At 39.3% G+C, this 7,045-nt stretch overlaps 2 pseudogenes; one reads left to right on the top strand and one right to left on the bottom strand.

Annotated features, from left to right (window-relative positions):
• The first annotated feature begins 4,071 nt into the window (after window positions 1-4,071).
• LOC102497122 (26S proteasome regulatory subunit 4-like) lies at window positions 4,072-5,679 on the top strand (annotated as a pseudogene).
• A 1,128-nt stretch (window positions 5,680-6,807) lies between these two features.
• Window positions 6,808-7,045, bottom strand: part of LOC102472849 (endothelial differentiation-related factor 1 pseudogene) — a 1,320-nt pseudogene continuing 1,082 nt past the window's right edge.

Raw genomic sequence — 7,045 nt, 5'->3', positions numbered from 1 at the left:
ATTCTATCCCTCCTCCATTATGTAGCAGTTTTATGATTTAAAGGGGCTTTACCCCACTTTGTTGCCGAGGATGGACCCTGAATGCTTTCAGCCAGTCATCAAACTATTAGCTCCCTTGCTACAGTGATCAGCTCAGGCATGTGTATTTAATAAATGCTTAATCCAGTTTTAAAGGTTCTCTCTCCCTGGCTATGGTGATTAGTTAAGAATTGTTCACATGACCTAATTTTATCCAGTCAGAATGAATGCCAGGACTATTCTGTGCTGGTTGAGAAAAGAGACAATTTCATTTTTTCTGAATGATGTGGTAGGAAGCCAACTCCTGGAATTACTGTAGCCATTTTATTTCCAGGAAAGTAGCAAGCTGTAGCCAATGTTGTTAAATAGGACAGATTTAAAGAATTACAGAGAATTGAAGCCTGAATGTTGATAAAAATCATGTCTAAAGACAAACCTGTTGATTTTCAAAATTTTGAGGGTTCATTAATTTTTTATAGTTATTTTGAATTAATTTTCTTTTATTTGCTACAAAAACATTTTAACTAATATGTCTGTGTATACTTCAAAATAAAATATTTTTGCTAATATGTAGGCAAAAATGTTGCTTATTGCTGTTTTAGTTTATATTTATTCATATGCAAGATTGAGAATTTTTTTTACATTTATTGACCATTTCTATTCATTTTTTATGAATATTTTCATATACTGAGCTCATTTAAAAGATTCTTCATGTGTTGCTTCTTGCAGATTAAAAAGGAAGAAATTTCTGTTCATACCTATTAAAACATGTTTTATGTTGGTTACTTGTTTTTAAATTTTGAATATTTTGTTTTAAGAGATCTTAAGATTTTACATATCAAAATCTATTGTTAAGGAGAAAAATAGGCAAGACATTTATGGGACACATAAATGGATTATTACCTGTTGATGAAAATATGTATAGTATCCCCAATTGGACTGATGAGAAATGTATTCATGTTGGAAAATTCACTTTACAAGCTAAGTGGTTGAATATATAGAAGAAATTAAAATTAAAATATATAGAAAACCCCATCACTTTGTCTTTCACAGAATCTGCTTTTGTTCATATTTTTAAGAAATCCTTCTCTATAAATTAGAGATTTTAACTTATCTTTTCCTCAGTTCTATATTTGTGCTTGTCTTCACATTTAAATCTTTCATTAATTTGAAAATTGTTTTGGTGTATCGTGTATGGTAGGCTAAACTTTACTTTCTTCCAAATAGTGATAGGAATTAAATTGCTTAAGGCAAATAATCTTCAAATATAAATGTACCACAAGAAACATTTATTGTTTTGTTTTTCTTAAATTTAACTCTTTCCTGGAAGGTAGGATACATTTTCCCCATTGGTTTGCTATTCAAGGTGGGATTTTTGAAAATGCATTTTTTTATAAGCAACTTTTATTCCAAATTGTATTTTTGGCCTATCTGGAGGTGTTGGTGCTATGACTAAGATTAGATGTTTCTATGGCTGCAGATTACATTTTTTTTTTTTTTAAAGAAAGGAGCTTGCCTTTATCTTTCAAGTCTTATACAAAAGACCTAGCAACTGGCTCACTGTGTCCTATAAATACATTTCACCTACACTTTGTAGTGTATATTCAAACAGGAAGTGAAGAACCAGGAACTGAAAAAAAAATAGTTGCCCTAAATCTGCTGTTCAGAGATTAGCACTAACAAAAAGGACCATGACAGTTCTTTACTTTTTCTTTGAATTGCAATCTTTTATGTTCCAACTGTACAGAGAAGGGAAAAGAAGTTTCAGGCCTTTTGGGGACTCTTCAGATGAAAAGTTTTTTGAGGACTTCAGTGCAGAGCAGCTTAATGAGGTGAAAAAGATTCAGGCCATCTCTGAAGGCCTGCAGTGAAAACAAGAGCATGGCAATAATTTAGAGGTTGGGAGCATTTTAGCAGGTTTATATAAGAGACCCCAGGGCTGCTACCGTCCCATTACTGTAGGACTATCTGATTCTAAGCGGACCAAATGGGGTACTACTTTCAATCTGTAGGCCTATGTGATGAGTGAACACCACTGTGCATTCTTCTGAGTATAAAGTTCTTTACAGAAATGAGAATTCAATTTGAATGTGACAGAGTAAATAGAAGTTGTCAACAGATTCCTTGGAATACTGTGAAGTATTTTATACATATTTACAATGTAGGCCTTTAATGTGTACATGGAATCAAGAATTAGAACTAGAATGACTGAATAGTGACTACTGAAATTGATTTTGCCTTTTAAATATCATTTCCATCATTCCCATCTATTCATTTATATGACTACTGCTTTAATTGGGTTTATTGGTTGGCAAACCTTTCCTGTAAAGGGCCAGATATTAAATATTTTAGGATTTGTAGGCCATATGGTCTCTTTTGCAACTCAGCTCTTCTGTTATTTTATGACCATAGGCATAGACAATATGTAAACAAAGTGTTGTGGCTGTGTTCCAATAATACTTTATTTGCACAAACAGGTAGTGGGCTGGGTTAGGCCTGTGGGCTATGGTTTACCCCTTTCCTGAATTAGACCTATAACATCTCTTACCAGAATTGTTGTAATGGTTTTTCTTCCTTATGTTTACTCACTTAATTTTAGTTCCATAATCATTTTTTTTTGTTATAGGCACTCACAATGTAAGAAATAAACAAGGCAAGATTCCTATCCTTGAAGAGTTGACAGCCCAGAGAAAACACAGATGTGAAAGCTCATAACATTAATGTAAGGAGGAAGCATTTCTCTCTATATTGTTGCCAGAATGGGCTTTCTAAAAGTTGATCACTTCTCTCTTCTGCTAATATACATTTAGTGGTTTGGAAATATCATAATGCCTCAGTGAGGCATGCAGGTCTTCCATTATCTGGAGGACTATCTGATTCTAGGTAGATTAAACAGGATACTACTAGATGGCTAGACTCTTCTTCCTAGACTTGTCTTTTTCACTTTTTTTCTTTCTTTGCCAATGAGTGTGTGTGTTCAATAGAAAGAGACAGAGAGAGAGAGAGAGAGATATGAAAACACCTCCACTCCCACCATGGGGCATGGTCACACTGTAATCTCCTTCTCCTCCATTTGTCTATCCTATTGGAATTTTGAACACATGTGAACATTCACCAGGCCTATTTTTCAAGCTGCCAGGGGCAAGATTTGAACCATGGTTGGCCATATCGATTGGGCTCTGTTAACCTCTAAGCTACAGGGTCAGCTCTAATCATTTTCATGTTCTATTCTCATACCTCACACTTGAAGTTCTAACTATAATAAATTGTAGTACTAGCCACAGCAAGAACACATACCATCATGCTCTTTTATGTCTGCACCTTTGCATATTCTGCCCTAGAATGCCTTCCCTTTAGGCTCTCACATTCAGCACAAGAAAGAATTTTCTTTCCAAGCTATCCAGAGATTGTAATGGGCTGCCCCGTTAGGTGGAGGAGGGGATGTGATGGTAAGTTCTCACTTGGAAGTATCTAAGCAGGGATTGGCTAAACACTTGGCAGATACACCAGACGCTGTTGGAGCTTTGCCCAGATCTCCTTAAGCATGCCTCGTAGTCATGCTAGCTGTTCCAGGTGTTGGCTGCTGAGGGCAAACACCTGCAGTCTTTTCCTGAGGATTTCCTTAAGCTGATTAAAACTACCTTGCCTGGAGAGACCAGGGAGGTTATACCCTCCCTTTCTCCCTTTATTTTCTTCCCTTCCCCAGCGTACAGTCAATGATTACCTGATGTGGGAGTGTAATAGCTCCCTGCACTTTCAACTCTGGATGAAACCAACTTTGTGATATAAGAACTCTCCAGTGGATCCACCTGAGATGAATACTCTTGATATAGCATCTATGTCTAGTTTCTTCCTCTTTCCTAACTTTCTTCTCTCACAGTCTTATATGTTTCTTCTGAGAACATTTCCTCAATACATTACTTGTAAAAAAAAATCTTTAGAAGAGTAGTAAGATTAAGTGACTTTTAAGATTTTTTTTTATTAGTTTACATAATTCTGAGTTGAAAGGAAGTATTTACATGGTTTAGGTAAAAATATGAATTTTGGAGAGTAGCCGGAGCAAAATGGGTCAAAGTCAGAGTGGCGGTCATGGTCCTGGAGGTGGCAAGAAGGATGACAAGGACAAGAAAAAGAAGTACGAACCTCCTGTCCCAACTAGAGTGGGGAAAAAAAAGAAGAAAATGAAGGGACCAGATGCTGCCAGCAAACTGCCGCTGGTGACACCTCACACACCGGTTAAAATGATTGAAACTAGAAAGAATTAAAGACTACCTTCTCATGGAAGAATTCATTAGAAATCAGGAACAGATGAAACCATTAGAAGAAAAGCAAGGGAGGAAAGATCAAAGGTGGATGATCTGAGGGGGACTCCGATGTCGGTTGGAACCTTAGAAGAGATCATTGATGACAATCATGCCATCGTGTCTACATCTGTGGGCTCAGAACACTATGTCAGCATTCTTTCATTTGTAGACGAGGATCTGTTGGAATCAGGCTGCTTGGTCCTACTCAACCACAAGGTACATGCAGTGACAGTGGTGCTGATGGATGACATGGATCCCTTGGTCACAGTGATGAAGGTGGAAAAGGCCTCACAGGAGACCTATGCCAATATTGGGGGGTTGGACAACCAAATCCAGGAGATTAAGGAATCTGTGGAGCTTCCTCTCACCCATCCTGAATATTATAAAGAGATGGCGAAAAGCTCCCCAAGGGAGTCATTCTCTGTGGTCCTCCTGGCACAGGAAAAACCTTGTTAGCCAAAGCAATTGCAAACCAAACTTCAGCCACTTTTTTGAGAGTTGTTGGCTCTGAACTGATTCAGAAGTACCTGGGTGATGGGCCCAAACTTGTACAGGAACTCTTTCAAGTTGTTGAAGAGCATGCACCATCCATTGTGTTTATTACCCCCCCCCTTTTTTTTTTTTTGGAGAGGTTTTTTCGCTATAGGGCACGTGCGCTCGCCAGACAGAGACAGAAAGCGAGAAATCACCCCCCAGGGGGGATGGTCACGCCATAATCCCTTCTCCTCCATTCTCCTCTCGGGATCTTGGGCACGCATGCACACGCGCCTGGCATGAGTTTTAAGCCACCGGGTCTGGGATTCGAACCGCGGTCGACTACATGGGAGTCCAGCAACATAGCCATTACACTAACTGCTGGTCCCCCCATCCCTTTTGTTTATTGATGAAATCGATGCCATTGGGACCAAAAGATATGACTCAGATTCTGGTGGTGAAAGAGAAATTCAGCAAGCAATGCTGGAACTATTGAACCAGCTGGATGGATTTGATTCAAGGGGAGATGTGAAAGTTTTTATGGCCACAAACAGAATAGAGACTTTGGATTCAGCACTTATTAGACCAGGCCACATCGACAGAAGATTGAGTTCCCCTTGCCCGATGAAAAGACCAAGATGTGCATATTTCAGATTCACACAAGCAGGATGACGCTGGCCGTTGATGTAACCCTGGCTGACCTGATCATGGCTAAGGATGACCTGTCTGGTGCTGACATCAAGGCAATTTGTACAGAAGCTGGCTTGATGGCTTTGAAAGAACGGAGAATGAGAGTAACAAATGAAGACTTCAAAATATCTAAAGAAAATGTTCTTTATAAAAAACAAGAAGGCACCCCTGAGGGGCTCTATCTCTAGTGAACCACCATCGCTTCAGGACAGTGGTTGGCAGTTTCCTGAGGCGGGGAACAAGGTTGGGAACGTGTCCAGAATCCATATCCTGACTGATTTTTACTACAAACCTCCCTTGTGTCTCCTGGAGGGAGCCCACTGAGGAGCCTTCGTCTGCTGGTCAGTGTGCGGCACTCTGCTTCCCAATAAAGTGTGCTCTTTCACAAACAGAAAAAAAAAATATGAATTTTGAACCTAAACAGACTTGGGCTCTAATAATATGCACTGTGTCTCTTAGGCAATTTTTGTGGTCTCTAATTTTTAGTTTCCTCATAAATAAAATCAGGATAATAATAGTATCTATCTCAAAGAGTTATGATGATAAAAAGAGATAATACATAGATGAACACATTCAATTTCCCAATTGAGAAGAGTTTAGTTTATGTACTTTTAGCATAGTACATGGTAGGTGTCTATTAAAGATTTGTTGGTGAATATAGAGACATGCATGATTGAAGAGATTTGGATTCTTGGGTAGTCAATAAACACTATAAGAAACAATTAAACTAACTGTAACTGAATGGAAGAACTGACAAAATGATATCCTTGACTTACTGTAAACAGTGGTATATTCCAATATGTCTATTTAGTTATCTAGCACATATATGATCTCTAAGTCACAGACTCCTCCATAGTCTGGGAATCACACTTCCATTCAATGCACAAACATCTGATCCTCAAATCCACTTGAAATCAGAAGTCCTGCTATTTAGCAGATTCCCAACCACAAGAATTTACCAGAATTCTTGAGGAATATGTTCACACATTTCACATTTCCGTGGATCTTGTTTGCTATTTTACCCAGCCACTTAATCTTCTGCAAGTCCTTTACCAGGGTGTTGAAAATGGTTCTTCCTATCCCACCCTCTCTGCTAAACTACTTTACTGCATATTGTCTAGTGTCTAATGAAGTGGACACAAATTCACTTTTTTTTTCCTTTTTGTAAGTTTGTTTGTTTGACGTCAGGTAAGGGTTGAGGAGGGTCACCCAGGCCTAACACCTGGCGCTGCGCGGCCATGTGGGAGACCCACGTCCGGTCTGGAGTTAAAGACCCAGCCAGATGCTTTGGGCGTCTGCGCCGGACTTCGAGGCTCTGTGCTCACTTTGCCCGGGGCGGGTTCTCAATGGGCTTCCTGAGCTTGAGAGCAATGACTCGATTTTGCCCAGAACCTGAATGGCCCATCTGCTCTCGTAGTCTGCAATGACTAGAGGCTTTCCATTGATTTTTGTGACAAGGTCCTTCTCCGCCAGCCCTTTGCTTTGCCGGCCTTGCTGGATCACCTTGCCCTCCTCCAGCGGCACCTTTTCATGGTGCAGCTCCTCGGTCTCGCGGTTCA

Source organism: Tupaia chinensis, unplaced genomic scaffold (assembly GCF_000334495.1).
Source record: "Tupaia chinensis unplaced genomic scaffold, TupChi_1.0 Scaffold144529_1, whole genome shotgun sequence".
NCBI lineage: Eukaryota > Metazoa > Chordata > Mammalia > Scandentia > Tupaiidae > Tupaia > Tupaia belangeri.
The sequence above is the reverse complement of the archived record's forward strand: the minus strand, read 5'-3'. Positions and strand labels throughout refer to the sequence as shown.